We start from the raw sequence: 19,763 nt of genomic DNA, 5'->3' as shown, positions 1-19,763 counted from the left end.
GCCCTAATATCCAGAGTACACAAAGAACTCAAAAAATTAAACAATAAGAAAACAAATAACCCAATCAACAAATGGGCCAAAAACCTGAACAGACACTTCTCAGAGGAGGACATACAATCAATCAACAAGTACATGAAAAAATGCTCACCATCTCTAGCAGTCAGAGAAATGCAAATCAAAACCACCCTAAGATACCATCTCACTCCAGTAAGATTGGCAGCCATTATGAAGTCGAACAATAACAAGTGCTGGCGAGGATGTGGGGAAAAGGGTACTCTTATACATTGCTGGTGGGACTGCAAAATGGTGAGGCCAATATGGAAAGCAGTATGGAGATTCCTGGGAAAGCTGGGAATGGAACCACCATTTGACCCAGCTATTGCTCTTCTCAGACTATTCCCTGAAGACCTCAAAAGAGCATACTACAGGGATACTGCCACATCGATGTTCATAGCAGCACAATTCACAATAGCTAGACTGTGGAACCAACCCCGATGCCCCTCAATAGATGAATGGATAAAAAAAATGTGGCATTTATACACAATGGAGTACTACGCAGCACTAAGAAATGACAAAATCATGGAATTTGCAGGGAAATGGATGGCACTAGAGCAGATTATGCTAAGTGAAGCTAGCCAATCCCTAAAAAACAAATGCCAAATGTCTTCTTTGATATAATGAGAGCAACCAAGAACAGAGCAGGGAGGAAGAGCAGGAGGAAAAGATTAACATTAAGCAGAGTCATGAAGTGGGAGGGAAAGGGAGAGAAAAGGGAAATTGCTTGGAAATGGAAGGAGACCCTCATTGTTATACAAAATTACATATAAGAGTTTGTGAGGGGAATGGGAAAAAAATAAGGAGAGAAATGAATTACAGTAGATGGGGTAGAGAGAGAAGATGGGAGGGGAGGGGAGGGGGGATAGTAGAGGATAGGAAAGGTAGCAAAATACAACAGTTACTATTATGGTATTATGTAAAAATGTGGATGTGTAACCGATGTGATTCTGAAATCTTTGTAATGTTTTGAATAACCAATAAAAAAAAAAAAGGTCATTAAAGAACTGAAATTGTTATAACTGTTGGTAGAAAAGTAAAATAGTATGACCACTTCAGAAAATAGTGTGTTGGGACTGGGATGCAGTGCTTGCCAAGCATGGCCAAAGCCCTGGGTTAGAACCTTAGCACTGCCAAAAAAAAAAAAAAAAAAAAAAGAAGAAGAAAAGAAAAAAAGTAGTTTGTACTTAAAACACTACATACAACTTTCTATATGAGCCAACCACTACACTGTTGCTTATTTACCTAAGAAAAACACTTGTACACAAATAGTCATAGTAATTTTATTAAAGTATATCATAAGAGAATTATTCTTATCCATAAAAAGGAATAAATTACTGATACAAGCAACATCTCAGAATAATGCTGAGTGAAAGTAGTCATATACCATCTCCTCAAAAAAGAAAGAGTACACATTGTATGACTCCAGTTATATAAAACTTTAGAAAATGTAAACTCATCTATAGTAATGAAAAGAAGATCAGCAGTTTCCTAGAAAGAGGGGATAGAGAGATACAGGGAGGAAAAATTAAAAAGAAACACTGGAGGATGGGGCTGTAGCTCGGTGGCAGAGCGCTTGCCTGGCATGTGTGAGGCACTGGGTTCAATCCTTAGCACCATGTAAAAATAAATAAAGGCATTCTGTCCATCTACAAGTGCAAAAAAAAAAAAAAAGAAAAAAGAAAGAAAAGAAACACTGGGATGTTAGACATGCTCACATCTGTAATGATAGACATGCTCACTATTTTGTTGCTAGTTTCACAGGTATATTCATATGTCACTTTATCAAATTGTATGCTTTAAATATGTACAATTTGCTATATGTCCATTATAATAAAGCAATTTTATCTCTGGCTTTTAAGTGGCTCATCACTGAGCTCTCCCATGACACACATAAATAAGCCTCCTCTTTCCCTCTATTAGCCTGCCTATTGTCAAATCATTTGCAGGCCCCCCCAGCCACTGGACACAAGTTAGAAGAGGAAAAGCTTAATGGAATTTTCTTCTGAAACTGGTTTACTTGCAGAGCATGGGATGTTAGCTATCATCTGTCTGATATGATCTTTGTATTAAGAGAATAAATAATGTGATAGTACCCGGGGAAAAAAAAGAAGAGGGAAAGTTTTCTTTCTAACCACTTTGCAAAAAAGAATGGGATGGTTGGATGGGATGACTAAAAATCACAGCTGAGATCCCAGAACTTCTAAGCCAGTGAACATTTTACCACTGGACCCTAGAACTGTGCTCAGGGTCTGGTCAAATGAAGGTCAGAGACTCTCCTGTCTTTTCTAAATGGAATTTCTCCAGAATTTAGATTTATATGCAAAATGGAATTAGTTTTTCTGGATATTGTGACTTATAGAATCCTTTCCCTGCAAGAGACATTATGTCCAGTTTGTCTCATTTAGTGTCCTGAGAGCCTGTCTTAGATCCAGAGAGAGCTCTGAATCATTTTTTCTGCCTGTTGGGGGCACGAATTGTCAGATCTGTGTCTGTAGGCAGCTAGCCAGAGGCTGGAGGCCTAAGACATATTCCTATGGTTTGCCAACTCTCACAAGGTCCCCACAATGAACTGTGTAGTCTCTTTCCTTGTTGCCTTGCTAGTGCAGAGAAGTCCCATTTCATTATTGTCTGCCCAGTGTTACAAATTGCAGTCCATGATCTGAGGTATTTCACTTGGGAGACCACACATAAGAGTTTTTCACAAACAACATTCTTACTGCCTGTAGCAAAAAGGGTAGAGTCTCTGCTTTCTCTTACTTTAGCTATCTTTGGGAGTGACTTTGGAATAGAAGTTGCATCTTCTGTATCCTTTTGGGGGATACTATATTCATGATTAAGTCATAAAAAGGTTTATGATTTTTGAGTCACATTTTGAACGAGTACAGCTCTGAACCTGGGTTAGAATTCCAGGTACCTTTGGAAGACACCTCCTGGGCTTGAAGTTCTTCCTTGTTTTGGTCTAAAGCTATTCTCTTCTTGACTATTTGTTTCAAGGCCTGTTATCCATACATCATCTTGCTTTCTTCATGGGAACTTCTCTCAACTGAACCCACCCGCTTCTCAAGTTCCTGCTGACTATATCCTCTACCACTGCAGCACTCTTTCTTCCTCTCTTGTAGGCATGATTTTGCTGATAATAAGTGAAAAATTCAAAGGCTTCTTTGAAGCTGGCTCCATACCAATGTCCTCCTCCCTTCCTTGAGGTATCTCAAGGGGAGACTTAGGACCCAAAAAGCAACACCTGGTGCTAAACAGGCTAAATGGAAACAGAATTTAGCCCACAATCTTCATAAAATTATGTTAAAACAAAAAAAAATCTTGTAAGTCTTCTCCACTGATATCAATAAAAAGCTTTGCCCTTGTATTGATTAAAGACAATTTATTTCATCTTCCCCAAATATAATTCAGAAAAAAAAACAAAGAAAAAAATCACCAACTCATATATAACCTAGTGAATTCTATCTACTATATTGCTGTATTTATGTTTGGCTCAAGGCTAAAATTTTAGAGTGAAAGCCATAAAGATCTCTACTTGTGTCTGTCTGTACCGGGTGGACTCTTGAATAACATAGGCATTATGCACACTGATCTTTGCACAGTCAAAAATCCATGTTCAACTTCTGACTCCCCTAAAACAACTAATAGCCTGCTACTGACTGGATGTTTTCAATAACAAACAGTTAACATATTTTGCATGTTGTATGTATTTTATTTGTTGAAAAACATGCAAGATCTACAAGAGATCATTGTCTACTGATACATAACTTACTAAAAAACTGCTCACAGAGATAAGTGTTCACACAGTCTTTTAAGTGAACACTTGTAGCACTTGAGCTCACTGTAATAGTGAACAGAAGGTGGCTATGAAATTATTACAGTACATTATATATTAATTTTATGCAGTTCTAATACTGCATCTTTACAGTTGTTTACATTTCTATTAAAGGTTGAGGATTCTTTTATTCAATTCAGTTAGAAATCATGAATAGGCAAAGTGAAGCTCCTTTAGTGTTAGTGGCTCTGAACTTTGAATGCCACCAGCTTTCAGCTCTTAGTGTTAGTGGCCCCCTGTGCTGTTCTCCTTAAATCCAGAGGCAGTAGCTATTGGAAGCTCTCTGAAACTCTTCCAATAGCCAAAGCAAGCAGCTCCCAGCAACTCTCCGTTACTGTTCTCTGGCTGCTAGCCACTTTCAGTAGAGCCAACAGTCTCAGTGTTATCAATTCTATAATCAGTTCATCCTGCTCTACTTAAGTCACAAAGAGGCAAAATTAAATTCATCCAAAAAAGATTTTATTAGGATTTATGCTGCAGCATAAGACTAAGCAGTACACAGGCTTTTCCACTAAATGTGAAGGGAAGACTAATCATATAGACAAAATAAGCTCATGCACTGTGTGCTGTTAGCTAATTGCAAACTTTATGCTGAGTCATTGGTAGGGGAATAGCTCCTCACAGACCAGACTTCAGAAAGCTGAAGCAGCTGCAGTGGGATGGAATCACCCAGAGAGGCTGTGGAACAGAGTCATTTGGGACAGACCTTGACTGAAGCTACCACAGTCCAAACAAAATTTTCTGGAGCGCGTGGGGCAGCTTCAGATATCAAACATGGAAGAAAGAATATTTTAAAAGTACTTCTTGGAAAGCACAGGGCCCTTCTCTTATGTCTCATGTCAACTATAAATATGCCATATACTATCCCTATTAGTAAGCACAATTTTTTTTTTTTTTTTTTTTTTTGTACCAGGGATTGAACTCAGGGGCACTTGACCAATGAGCCACATTCCCAGCCCTATTTTGTATTTTATTTAGAGACAGGGTCCCACTGAGTTGCTTAGAGCCTGGCTTTTGCTGAGGCTGGCTTTGAACTCACGATCCTCCTGCCTCAGCCTCTGGAGCTGCTGGATTACAGGCATGAGCCACTTGTACCTTGCTAGTAGGCATAACTTTTGATAATATTTTAATTTTTATGATAGATTTGTGTATACTTTGTGGTAGTAAATAAAATAAACTATTATCTACATACATCATCTACATTCCTGACATGCTTTTTCTTAATATTTTTTTCAATATTTCCAGGCTACCCGATTTGTCTGCAAGTTTTTTTCAAATTGTTTCAAATATCTAAAAACAAAATCTGCATATAAGTGGCCCCAAACAATTCAAACCCATGTTGTTCAAGGGTGGACTATATATAATTTGTGTATTTCTTACTATATACACTATGTGATATTTCTTACCTCCAGATGATATTGACATATTAATAAAAGAGCACCATTCTAATTGGCTTAGAGAAAAATAAGCACTTACATAAATTGAATACTTCTAAAACTCTCAAAAATACACAAAATTAACCCAACTATTTTCCAAGTTCATGTGATTTGGATAAATTTTTGGTAAATAAGGTTAGTTTAATACTGCCAGTTTAAGAAAACAGGCATGACTTCAGAGTTGCCAGCACTATATTTTATTCCACTTGGGTTTACTAGTCAAATAAGCCAATATGTTTATTACATGTTTATGGTTATAAAACTTACAAATTTGAGCAGGTGCAAAAGTACATCCCTATAATCCCAGCAACCTAGAAGGCTGAGACAGGAGAATCACGAGTTCAAAACTAGTCTCACTCAACAATTTAGTGAGGTCTGAACTACCGAGCAAGACTCTGTCTCAAAATAAGAAATAAAAAGAGGTGGGTATGTAGGTGGATAAGTGGTGAACCACCCCTGGGTTCAATCCCCAGTACCAAAATAAAGAAAAAAGAAAAACCCTTACAAAATTGACTTTAATCAAATTCAGTTACTGTTCTGACAAATTTCATTTCAACAATAATGTAGTTTCCAAAATCTGTTTGGTAACTTGAACTTAAAACTTAAGTTATACTAAATTAAATGATACATATTCATTGACTATCATCTTTCTACATAAAATACTGAAACAATTACTGAATATGTTTAAATTTTGGATTCTTATTTTTAAAGAGAAACTAAAGATGGGCTGGAGATGTGGCTCAAGCAGTAACACGCTCGCGTGGCATGTGCGGAGCGCTGGGTTCGATCCTCAGCACCACATAAAAATAAAATAAAGATGTTGTGTCCACCGAAAACTTAAAAATAAATATTAAAAAAAAAATTCTCTCTCTCTCCTCTCTCTCTCTCTTTAAAAAGAGAGGGAGAGGGAAAGGGAGGGAGGGAGGGAGGGAGAGAGAGAGAGAGAGAGAGAATCTAAAGATATCTGGGTCTATTTGAGACTCAAAATATTCTTTTTGCCACAATGGAAAAGTTATACTGTGAAGAAGCATATACCTCTAGAACATGTGAGATGACATATTAATAAAATTGGCCAACTTGCTATAAAACATTGGTATATGACAGTCAATTCACAATAATTTACATCCTAAACTTCTTTATAAAGTAAAGGTTATTAATGGTTAAAATGATAATATATTTAAATGGAGCTAATAGAAACAGTAAGGGTGAATGAAAACACAATGTATGAAAAGTATTCAAATGATATAAAATGTTTTGGTTAAGGGAAAGAAGAGTATCTTTGTCCTAAAGTAGTTGTTTAGAGGTTGTTAAAAGGTTGTTCCAGCATAAGAAAGAGGAAAGGAAAGCAAAAGACAAAAACATGGACGGATATAGAAATTTATAGAGTATGTGGAGAAAAAAATGAGAAAGAATCTTATATCAAGCTGCAATTAAATAATCTTTAATATCAATAATTTATTGATCCAATGCCAGAGTTTACATCTCTTTAAGAAGACAAAAGTTTCTTGGACTATTGATCTGCTCTTTATAAGCAATTGTTAAGTTTTTTGATTTTGGGGGTTTTTTTTCATTTTATAAGTAATCTATCTAGGAAACAAGGATGCTCTGTCTTACTGGTGCTTAATCCTATCTGTGATTATTGAAGAAAACCTAGTCTTCTTTTAAAAGTGACCTGATATCCTATTTAATCAAGCATTCAAACCTTTTGACATTTTGCCCCCTCAAAATGCAATTCTATCTGTAATCCCAGGAGCTCAGGAGGCTGAGGCAGGAGGATCACAAGTTCAAAGCCACCCTCAGCAATTTAGCGAGGGGCTAAGCAACTCAGTGAGACTTTGTCACTAAATAAAATACAAAATAGGGCTGGAGATGTGGTTCAGTGGTCAAGTGGTCAAGTCCCCCTAAATTCAATACTGGTACCACCCACCTCCAAAATGCAATTCTAAATAAAATCTTGGTTTCAAACTGACTCTTGAGATTTCCCAAAGGGATCCTGGACAATCTCAAGGGTTTGTTCTTTCACTTTTTAAAAGTGAGATTTTAAAAATAACTAGATGTATGGGGTAGGAGCATCGGAGGAATAAATGAACTCTAAATAGGGCAGAGGGGTGGGAGGGGAAGGGAGGGGGCATGGGGTTAGAAATTATGGTGAAATGTGATGGACATTATTATCCAAAGTACATGTATAAAGACATGAATTGGTGTGAATATACTTTGTGTACAACCAGAGATATGAAAAATTGTGCTCTATTTGTGTAATAAGAATTGTAATGCATTCAGCTGTCATATATAAATTTAAAAATAAAAAAATTTAAAAATAAAATAAATAATAAATAAAAATAACTAGATGTATTTAATAATGCTAAGTTGCATGGGACGCACTGTCAACTGAGACAATATGTTCCAAAACAACCAAATTTCCTAGTCAGTTGCATTATTTCACAACGCACTCTCCTTAAATCTTTACCCATAGCAATTTTAAGTCTTTTGTCATTCATGTGCAGTTAACTGTTTTATTCAGAGGACTCCCTAAAGCTCCTGCAATCCAGTAGAAATCTTCAACTTAAGTGACTATCTTAGGACTATGTCAGGTACTCTGGATGTACAGGTTTCTGATAGCATTGCTTAAATAACTTTGAGATAATTTCACTGGACTGAGTAAGGATTTCCAGATCTCTAGCAAAGATGATAGTTCATAAAACTGATAACCCAAGATTAAGTAAAACAAGAATTACATGGTATTAAATAAACAGATTTGTAAATTTTATGACTTTTGTTGTTGCTGGAGTTTGGAATATTGCCAGGTCTTTTAATTTTCTATTTTCTGGACATAAGGAACCCCCCTTCTTTTTTCTCTTAAACTATCTATAAATCACAACTTACCTTTGTAAACAAAAATTAAATATTTATCTTTTTCTCTACCAGAACCCTCCAGAATTCTATTGAATATTCTTTCATCACAGAATATTCTTTCATCATTCTTTCATCACAGTTACTTGCATAAATTCCATAAGAATCTGTTCTTCTGAGGTTTTTCTGTTGTTTTGGTTTTGTACTATAAATTTAACTCAAGGGCACTTAAGCACTGAGCGATGTGCCCAGCCCTTTTTTTTTTTTTTTTTTTTTTTTTTTTTTTTTGAGACAGAGTCTCACTAAGTGGCTTAGGGCCTTGCTAAATTGCTGAGGCTAGCCTTGAACTTGCAATCCTCCTGCCTCAGCCTCCTGATTCGCTGGGATTACAGACATGAGCCACCATTCCTGGCAAAAATCTGTTCTTATAACAGGACATAATTGAAGAAAGTGGCTCCAATGATGATGGACAGAATTAGATATGAGCAGAGGTTTCTGTTTTGTTTTGTTTTTGATGTGGGGGTTAAATCCAGAGGCACTTTACCACTGAGTCATATCCCCAGTCCTTTTTATTTTGATACAGGGTCTAAATTGCTTAGGACATCACTAAATTGCTAAGGCTGTCCTTGAACTTGCTATCCTACTGACACTGCCTCTATAGCTGGGATTACAGGCATGCACCACTGCACCCAGCAAATATGAGCAGAGTTTTAAGGAACTGAAGGTTAACTCAATGGAGTCAATGCCTACAAAGACCTTTTGCAAAAAAAACAACCTGGGATTTCTATCCTCACACGTGAATAAGATAAGTAAGTTCCTCACAGACTGAGAACATTAGGAAATTTCGAGGACCTCCAGAAAGAAGGATTGCACCCTATGTATAAGTACTGCAGATAAAATCTGGCTGACAAGTGCTTACCTTGGCTTCCTAGTCTGAACATCTAGAAATCCTCTCAATTGGCTACCCTTTGGAATCAGAAACTAGGTTTATTGTCTACTTCAAGTATTAATCTTTATTTTTCTTTTTTGTTCCCTCATTCTATGTTCTTTCCCTTTGTAGATCTGTTACCTCAAAATTTCTAACCTGACTCCTCTTCACTGCAATTAACCTAGCTCTGTGTGTGTGTATGGAACAGTAATAGGAAAGTTTCAGATGAGGGAAATGTGGAATCCACCTTAACGATTAACATGTGGGAGACCAGAACACATCACCTTAAAATATGCCTTTTCTGGCATACAGATTGTTAAACTGAGAGCAACCAAGGAGAAGCAGATGCAGGAAAGCTGTCTTCCCTTTATTTGCCTAAAAGCAGGACATATATGTGCTAATACCAAAGACAGCCTCCCCCTGCCCCTTTCTACCAGAGAGAACAAAAGACAACCTAGACCCTCTTAAGGCACCAGAGATGATATCAGAGGAATTTACATCAACTAGCTTTACTAACCATGCTTTATTTGCCATTTATTTGCCTTACCACAGCTGCAGCCCCTAAGCACTCAAAATCTTCTTCCTTTGTCTTATAACTAACCTAAAAATGTACTTACTGTTCTCTTGTTGAAGATATTATCAGCTTGAATTCAGACATCTCTTTGCAAACTACTGTCGTATATATGACAGTTTTATATATATATGCATACATGCACACGTCCATGCATATACGCACATATAAATGTATAAATATTTATATATACACACGTGTGTATGTGTGTATATATAAATATTTATACATTTATATATACACACGTGTGTATGTATGTATATATAAATATTTATACATTTATATATACACACGTGTGTATGTGTGTATATTATGAATGTATAGGTCAGTAAACTTCTCTTGTCATCTTTTGTTACAGGGTTTGGTTCTAAGGCTGATTTTTTTTTTTCTCTCCTATACAATCAAGCCAGTGGATGCTATGCTACCCAGCCCTTTCTCCTTTTTGTTTACTTTTTTTAAGACCTTTTTTTTTTTTTTTTTTAGTTGTAGATGGGCACAATACCTTATTTATTTATGTGGTATTAATTTCACATCCCTGGCCTTCTTACTTAAAAGAAAGTTTCAATCCATAACTTAAATGTGTTAGGCCTTTTAAAAGAGGAGCACAAATCTTATTTCCTGAGGCAAACCATTTTGTGTATGGTAAAGACATCCCCTGGTTCTCTCTTTATAAAGCACTACTTGAATGTACCCTCCAGGGCAGTTATCCCAACTGTGTCACCCAAGGGAGAAGCCTATTAATAACTAAAATTTATTTTTCACTCTATACTATTTCCTATATGCCCCCCTACATACACACGCCCCTACCTCAAATTCATTTTGTGTTTACACATGTATAGTTGCTATGGTAGTTTGGATTTACTAAAAATTAAGAAAAATAAATTACTTGTTCACTTTTTCTGTGTTCCTTTGACTCAGGTAACCTCTGGTACATTTATGGTAAACCAAGAACTGAAAACAAAAGGGAGCACAGAACATAAAGCCAAAGTTCTTCTAAACACCTGTCCCATTTCAGCTCCATGCCACAGAATACAGATGCCTGATTATGACGATTGAGGAGTCTATAAAACATGGGTGGGGCTGGGGATGTGGCTCAAGCGGTAGCGCGCTCGCCTGGCATGCGTGCGGCCCAGGTTCGATCCTCAGCACCACATACAAACAAAGATGTTGTGTCCACCGAGAACTAAAAAAAATAAATATTAAAAAAATTTCTCTCTCTCTCTCTCTCTCTCTCTCTCTCTCTCTCTCTTTAAAAAAAAAAAAAAAAACATGGGTGGCATTTGAATTTCTTGGCAACTCAGACAAGTGAAATAACAGCAAGAGAATGCCATGAATGAGAGGATTGTTTTATATAAATCCATTTGTGGGTTTAGTATACATTTTATCCAAAGAGCTCTGCCAGAGAAGAATTAAGAGGCTTAATGTAGGCTGAAAAGGAAGAAAAAATCCACAGCAAATTTGGAAAAGGAGACAAGCCCTCTTCAGTTTTTGGAGAGTTTACTGGAAAAGGTGGTTTTCATTCCCATCGGTGTTAAACTCCCAATCAAATTAAATAATAAGAGAAATGCAGAGGTTTAATCTCCACAATGCTATATGGAATTTCGATGTATGTGATGGATACAATGGTGAAAAAAGAGTGAGGGATATTTTATTTATTATCTACCAAACTGAAATTTGAAAATAAATCAGATATTATTGCACACACTGAGCTTTGAGGCTTTATTCCAAGAAAATGGAAGGGCTGATTTGGGGGATCCAGAAACACATAGTATGACTCAGGAACTATACCAGTAGACCCAGAGATATTACATGAAAGAATAATGAAAGCTGTGTTCAGATAAAAAGGGTATCTTACAGTAAGAAAGGCTCCTGTATTAGCCAGGGTTCTCTAGAGGAACAGAATCAATGGGAATTTATTAGATTGACTTACAAGACCAGAAGCTGGATAGTTCACAATGGCTATCTACAGGCTGGAGAGCTGGAAGAACAAGCAGCTGCACAGTCCAAAAAGTCAATGCCTCAGAACAAGAGAGATCAACAGTTCTAACCTAGTCCAACACCAAAGGCTTCTGGAAACTCCCTGGGGAATCACTGGCGGAGTCCGCTTTGGAAGAGTGAAGCAGCAACTATAGCAGCAGCAATGAAGAATCCATTCAAGAAGAATCGAGATTGCCTCTGCTGCTGCTTCCTTGTTCTTCCAATATTTTTTACAAATATTTTTAAGATGGGACATAATACTCTTATTTTATTTATTTATCTTTATGTAGTACAAAGGATTGAACTCAGTTCCTGACATGTGCAAGGCAAGTGTTCTACCACTGAGCTACAACCCCTGTCCTCTTTCGACTTTTATTCCATCCAAGCCATCATCCTATTGTACCATGCTGCCCACACTTAGAGAGGGTCTCCCTTTCAGTTGGCTATCCCAGATGTCAATCATTCCTAGTCAGTCACCCTCACTGACACACCCAGAAGCTTCTTAATCATGGTTATCTCTCAATACAATCAAGTTGATAATTCAAATTAACCATTATAGCTCCCAACTATTTCAAATATTTATACAGCTCTCAAATATTTCACTATCTACATTACAAATTAAAACATTCAGTAATCAGCAGCAAGTGCTTGAGTGTTTGTCATTGCTCAAGCAACTGAGCTTGATAAAAGCAGTCTTTCAAGGGTCTTATAGACACAGGACAGAAATCCTGCAGGGCTCTACAAAATTCCCAAACACAAATTCTTTTGGTACATATATTCTTAAAATTTTAATTCTTCAAGGATGCCTTTCCTGACTGAAACTAGCAAAACTTTTCACTGAGCCTTCTGGAATTTTATTTATTCTTCTAAATCCTTAGCATATCTGAAACATGGTTCTTCCTTCCAAACCCCAGACACACAATACCTCAACTCCCTGTACTCCAATTTCACACCTATCAAGCAATCTTCCAATTTAATTATCTTGATCTTCCACATAATGTGATATTACAGGTATCTTTTTTTCTTTTTGTGGGGGGAGAGTGGGGGGAGCAGTAACTAGGACTAAACCCAGGGGGGTGCTCTACCACTAAGCCACATTCCTAGCCATTAGGGAGGGGATACCTGGGTTTGAACTCAGGGGCACTCAATCACTGAACCACATCCCCAGTCCTACTTTGTATGTATTTTATTTAGAGACAGGGTCTCACTGAGTAGCTTAGCACCTCACCAGTTGCTGAGGCTGGCCTTGAACTCTTGATCCTCCTGACTCAGCCTCCTAAGCCACTGGAATTACAGGCATGCACCACCACACAGGGCTATCATACCTAGTCTTTTTTTTTTTTTTTTTGGAAACAGAGGTCTTGCTATGTTGGTAAGGCTGCCCTTGAACTTGTAATCCTCCTGCCCCAGCCTCCCAAGTCACTGGGATTACAGGTATCCACCACTAGGCCTATCTAGAATGAGGCATATTGAATAATGGATGCAAATATTCTGGTGGCTGGAAAGGTAAACTCAACCATGAAGTCTCACCACCCCTCCCCCCAGAAAAAAGAAAGTGCTCTGATTTATCCAAGAAGTCTATTTTGATCATTCTCTAAGAGGCTAATCAGTTCTACATGCCAAGGCATTCAGAAATTTATCAAATATTATGGATCTTAAATGTCCCCCAAAGGCTCAAATGCTTAGTTGCCAGACTGTGACACTATTGGCAGATAGTGGAACCTTTAGAAGGTGAAGCCTAGTTGAAGAAGTTAACTCATTGGTAAGCAGATCTTAATAGATCATTCTTGGGGATTCAGACGACCAAAATGCTGATAGAAACATGAACAGTAAAGGTTGTGTTGATGAGGTTTCCAATGGGAATGAGGACTCTACTGGGAACTGGACTATAGGCCATCCATTGCTACATTTTGGAAAAGAACTTGCCTAATTTTTACCCATGCCTTGAGATTATGCAGGATGCTAAATTTAAAGGTGACAGATTAATTAATCTGACAAAGGAAATTTTAAGGTAGCACAGTATTCAGAGAGTGGCCTCAGTATTGCTAGCTGCTTTTAGCTAGGTAAACAGTAAGAATTAGGAGCAAAAAGCAGAATACAAAGATCTGTAAAACTTGCAGTTTGATCAGAAAAAGAGTACTTTTAAAATTGTGGGCAAGGAGGGTAAGGCTACTAAAGAGGTTTGCTCCCTTAAAAAGAAGTGAATATTTCTGCACCAAGACAACTGGAAAGATGCCTTGAGAGCATCTCAGGAATCAGAAAGACCCCACCTGTTGCAGGTACAAAGACTTTTATTTGACAAGACAGCACTGGGTCCCCCAGCTCCCACAGGGCTGCCTTGGGGATTTTTCCCTAGGATTCATTTCCCTTGTTCAGCCAGCAAGGCACTCAGAGTCCCCTGTAACCATGGTCCAAGTGGGTAAGCTAGTGGCCACTTGGCATCATCCACAGGATACTGGTTTTGCAGTCATGCAAAATGCAAGAGTCATGAGGTCATGGAGGCTTCTACCAAGATTTCAAAGGAAAACTTGAAAGGCTAGGTAGCATATGGCAGAGCTGAAGTCGCTGAAGCAGCCCTGACAGACTGATGAGTGAAGCTGTGAGAGTGAGGTTGAAGCTGCAATGGAGACCCCAGGAAGTTAGAGATGCAGAACACCTGTCCATAGGCAGCAAACAAATTTAGCCCAAGGAAGTGGTCATGTGGACTATAGCCAGCAAGGCAACGAAGGGGTGGGACTCACATTCCTCCACCATGTACCTGGGATGCCAGACATGAAGCAACAGGAGTTATTATTTATTTGCGGGCTGGGGATGTGGCCCAGGTTCGATCCTCAGCACCACATACAAACAAAGATGTTGTGTACGCCAAAAACTAAAAAATAAATATTAAAAATTCTCTCTGTCTGTCTCTCTCTCTCACCTCTCTCTTTAAAATAAATAAATAAATAAATAAAATAAAAAATTATTTATTTGCCCTCCTGGGTTTCAATCTTGCTTTGGTTCAATTCCTCCTTGCTATTGTCCTATTCCTCCCTTTTGGAATGGAAATGCTTACCCTGAGTCATTATATATTTAAAGTACATATCATATTATATTATTGTGTTATATATATTTTTTATAAACAGGAACTCACAGCTAAGAGTTTGCCTTGCATCTCAGAGGAGTCTTTGGACTTGAACATTTCAACAAGCCGAAACAGTTTTAACACTTTGGGGAATCCTGGAGATAGACTGAATGCATTTTGAATTGTGATATGGACATGAGCCTTAGGGTATCAGGGGCAGAATATTATGGTTTGGATCTCCTATGTTCCCCAAAGGCTCATATGCTAAAGGCTTGGTTACCAGCCTGTGGTCCTACTGAGGAAGGAAGATTCCAAGTTGAAGGCCAGTCTGAGCAACTTAGAGAAACCCTGAAACTCAATGGTAAAATACCCCTGGATCAACTCCCCATATGGGGTGGTGTGGGGATCAGGGTGGCAGGGATCGGAAGGTGGCAGAAAATTGCTTCATGTCTCTGATGTGTTAATGCCCATCTCCAATAAAGAAATATAATCTGCAATATTTTCCAACCTTAATTATCACTAAATGCTTTTTCTCCCCCTTCAAAAACAATAACTTAAGGGACTAATATTCTATGAAACAAATTTTTGAAATGTTCTAATTTATCTTTAGATCATAACAAAGTAGTATTTTATTTCAGTAGTTTCAGAAAAAGAAATAATTGAAAAACCTAATGTATCATGGGCAAATACAATGTTCTGTTTCAAATGTTTGCTATCAACATGCTTAACAAATAGCCTTTTTTTAAAACATCAGATGGGAACTGTGCCAACATCATAACAAGGTTTAGAGGGAGGCAGATCTCACACAACAGTGTGAACACCCAATCATCTTGTTTATGAATTAAAAAGAATCACAAATAGCCTTTTTGAAGTTTGCTGATATAAGACTACTGGCTTCATCTTTGCCCCTTCTCCAAAATTGATTATCATGATTTTTCATGTCCCCTACATGAGAATCAAGAAGTCTCCTCCTCTTTACTCCAGGGCAGTAAGAACTCTTCTCCCTGCTGATGAAACAATCCATTTCTTTGCACCACCACCCACGCAAAAGGTTAAAAAATAAAATAAAATTCTGACATACTAAGGAAACAAGGTGGTAATCCTCACCCTCTGAGCACTCCACTTCTTCCTTCAAGCAATGAAGTTTGAAGTTCTTATAATAGTAAATTTTAAAATTCTATATCTCTGATCTTTTTCTTCTGCAACATGGCCTACTATACTGCTGACATAAATATGCAAAGGGTTTGTTTTCAGGTCTTATTCTTACTTTGAAGAAAAACAAAACCCAAGAGAACATCTATCAAATTTCAAAAGAAAGTAATAGAACACATCTTGTATATAGACTTCTTCCATTATGCAGCCATCCCTGAAGCAGCAGACCAAGATGAAGTTCAATCCCTTTGTGACTTCTTTTTTTAAAATATATTTTTAGTTGTTGATATACCTGTATTTTATTCACTTATTTATATGCGGTGCTAAGAATCGAACACAGTGCCTCATATATGCCAGGCAAGTGCTCTACCACTGAGCCATGACCCCAGCCCCAATCCCTTTGCGACTTCTGACCAAAGCAAGAAACATAAGAGGCATTTCAATGCACCTTCCCACATTTACAATAAGATTATATCCTCCCTCTTTCCAAAGAACTGAGAAGGAAGCTCTTCCTTATTCAAGCACACTATAAAGATCAGCAGATTGGCAAAGTAGTCCAAGTGTACAGGAAGAGATGTCATCTACATTGAAAGGGTACAGCAGGAAAAGGTTAATAGTATAATTATTATGTGAGCATTCACCCCAGCAAGGTGGAAATCACCAGGCTAAAAGTAGACAAAAAAAGATCTGGAATGGAAGACCAAATCTTGCCAAGAAGGAAAGGAAAAGAGAATATAATAAGGAAGAAACAACTGAGAAGATACAGGTATAAAGTAATCTTATTTACAACTTTTATTAAAAAGTGCTAAAATGAAAAAAAAGAATTTTTAAATGAGAAATCATTTAACAACCTGATTTGCAGAGCCAGGAGTATGGTATAATGGTATTTTAGGCATCATTAAAGGTTTAAATATACAAAGTCATTAAAATCCTTGATAGCCCACATTCTACTTCTTCTCAAATTGCCATATTTTTTAAATGTAATCAAACATATAGTAAAAAATGACCAATTTAAGAAAAGAGTTTATAAATGTATGTCTAATAAAAACAAATGTCAAAAAGACTTCATAAGTGGCCTGGATTTTAACTAAAATCAGCTCAATCTTAAATATTTAAAATACATCCTAAAAAAAAAAAAAAACTATACAGGCTTTCTTTTATTTTATCACAAATACTATAACTGGTATGAAAAAGAAAGGTATGCCAACAAATCACTTTAGTTCCTTTCTAGTGCTTATCTATATGTATACATAATTTGTGATCATAGTTATAAATATGGTACAGATACATTTTAAAGCTAGATAAATATTTAAACAAGTAATAACTCAAGACTATTTGGTACTAGCAATTATACTCTATTCTGGGTAAAAATACTGTCTATATATGAAAGAAAATAATAAATAATACTTGCACACAATCAAGTAGTCTCTAGGATCTTAAGAAATGAATCACCAAATCAGAACAACAATACATCTATTGGAACTACCAAATTCCAGAACACTGATATACCAAACACTGGAAAGGATGTAGAGCAACTATAACTCTCATTCATTGCTGGTGGAAATACAAAAATGGTACAGTCACTTTGGAAGAGAGTTTGTCAGTTTCCTATAAACTAAATACTATTATCATATATTCTAGTCATGCTCACCTTAGCATTCACCCAAATGTATTTTAAATTTATGTCCACATATAAACCTGTATGTGAATGTTTATAGCAGTTTTACTCATAATTGTCAAATTTTAAAGATGCCCTACAGTAAGAAAATGGATAAATAAACTGTGGTATAACCAGACAATAGAATATAAACTAGATCTAAAAAGAAATGAGTACTTTGGCCTAGAAAAGTCATAGAGGTACCTCAGTGATTTTTTTTAAAAATGTCTTTATTTATTTATTTTTATGTGGTGCTGAGGATAGAACCCAGGGCCCCATACATGCTAAGCAAGTGCTCTACTGCAGAACCACAACCCTAGCCCCTACATATTGGGTTTTTTGTTTCATTTTGTTTTTGGTTTTGGTACTGGAGATTGAGCCCAGAGGAACCTTACCACTGAGCCACATTCCTTGCCATTTTTATTTTGTATTTTGAGGCAAGGTCTCACTAAGTTGCTTAGGGAGTAGCTAAATTGCTGAGGCTAGCCTCAAATTTGTGATCCTCCTGTCTCAGCCTCTGGAGTCCCTGGAATTACAGGAGATCACCACCAAGTCTGACTAAACATGCTACATATTGTACAATTCTAACAAATGCCATTCTGGAAAAGGCAAAACTATGGAAACAATAAAACATCAGTGATTACCACAGGAAAAGGGGAGGGAGGAACAAAGAAGTGGAACACAGTTATTTAGGAAAGTAAAACTATTACAGTGTGGTAAACACATATCATTATACATCTGTCAAAACCCATAGAACTTACAATGCAAAGAGTAAATCCAATGTAAACCATGAACTTTGAGGGACAATGATGTCTGGACATAGTTTCCCCTATCCTAACAAACATACAACTCTGCTGTGGGATGTTGATAGCAAGGGAGGCTATATGCATATTAAGAAATATGAGAACTCTCTATACTTTCTGCTTAATTTTGGTATGAACCTAAAACTGCTCTTAAAAAATTAAATCTATTGTATTTTTTAAAAAGTAATAGCAGTGGGCAGGGTATGGTAGCACACAAGTGTAATCTTGGTGGCTCAGTAGGCTGAGGCAGGAGGATCGTGAGTTCAAAGCCAGCCTCAGTAACTTAACGAAGCACTGAGCAACTCAGTGAGACCCTGTCTCTAAATAAAATACAAAAAGGGTTGGAGATGTGGCTCAGTGGTTGAGTGAATTCAGTACCAAAAAAAGGGGGTGGGGGCGGGGGTGGGGGCTGGGATGTGGTTCAGTGGTCAAGTGCCCTTTGGTCAAGTGCCCTGGCACCCAAAGGGGAAAAAAAAAAGTAATAGCAATATGTTTCACCTTAGTAATGATGAAGAAAATTAATTCATCAGTTTTCATATTAAGAAACATACATGAGATGGGTATAGAAACACGTGCCTATAATCTCAATGACTCAGGAGGCTGAGGCAGGAGGATTACAAGCTATAGGTCAGCCTCAGAAACTTGGCAAAGCCCTAAGTAACTTAGCGAGACCCTGTCTCAAAATTAATAAATAAAAAGGGCTGGGGATGTGGGGAGTAGTGATGTGGTGATGTGGTTAAGCGTCCCTGGGCTCAATCCCTAGTACCAAAAAAATAAATAAATAAATAAATAAAAATAAGAAACCTATATGAAGGCTGAGCTAGGGATGTAGCTTAGTGGTAGAGTGCTTGCCTAGCACATATGAGACCCTGAATTTGATTCCCAGTATTGTTAAAAAAAAAAAAAAAGAAAGAAAAGAGGAACATACATGGTCACAAGAAAAATTTCAGTCTTGTTTTTAAAATGAGCATGAGAGTTGTTTTCTCAGGACTTGGCATTATCACCTTTTTATAATATTTTAATAAAATTTTTAATTTTAATAGATGGATATAATACCTTTATTTATTTATCTTTATGTGGTACTGAGGATCAAACCCAGGGCTTCACACATGCTAGGAAAGCACTCTACCACTGAGCCACACCCCCAGCCCTATTAGTTACCTTTTAAGCAAAGCCAAAACATAAGACCAAACCAGCACCAGAGCATAAAAATACCTGTACAATGTCTGTTGTTCACTGTTCATACTCTCTGTACAAAGAACAATTCGGATTTGATAAACTTCAGAATAAAGGTATCTAACAGATTTTGATAATATGAATCTTAAAAAAACCAAACTCACTGACTAAAAGATTCTGATGACTATTAATTTTTCACCAGAAGAAATTTATACACAAACTAAATAGTAAATGTAAAAATTAATTTCCTTCTGGGCATG

The 19,763-nt window shown here is 37.1% G+C and overlaps 1 protein-coding gene and 1 non-coding gene across 2 annotated transcripts in view; both read right to left on the bottom strand.

The window, feature by feature from the left end:
- The window catches only part of Commd1 (copper metabolism domain containing 1), a 182,596-nt gene that overhangs the window by 131,118 nt on the left and 31,715 nt on the right, over window positions 1-19,763 (bottom strand). The gene's annotated exons all lie outside the window — the stretch shown is intronic.
- On the bottom strand, window positions 15,464-15,567 carry LOC143380841 (small nucleolar RNA U13). The gene has a single exon (XR_013088716.1). It is a non-coding gene; the product is annotated as a small nucleolar RNA U13 (small nucleolar RNA).

Source organism: Callospermophilus lateralis, chromosome 14 (assembly GCF_048772815.1).
Source record: "Callospermophilus lateralis isolate mCalLat2 chromosome 14, mCalLat2.hap1, whole genome shotgun sequence".
NCBI lineage: Eukaryota > Metazoa > Chordata > Mammalia > Rodentia > Sciuridae > Callospermophilus > Callospermophilus lateralis.
The sequence above is the reverse complement of the archived record's forward strand: the minus strand, read 5'-3'. Positions and strand labels throughout refer to the sequence as shown.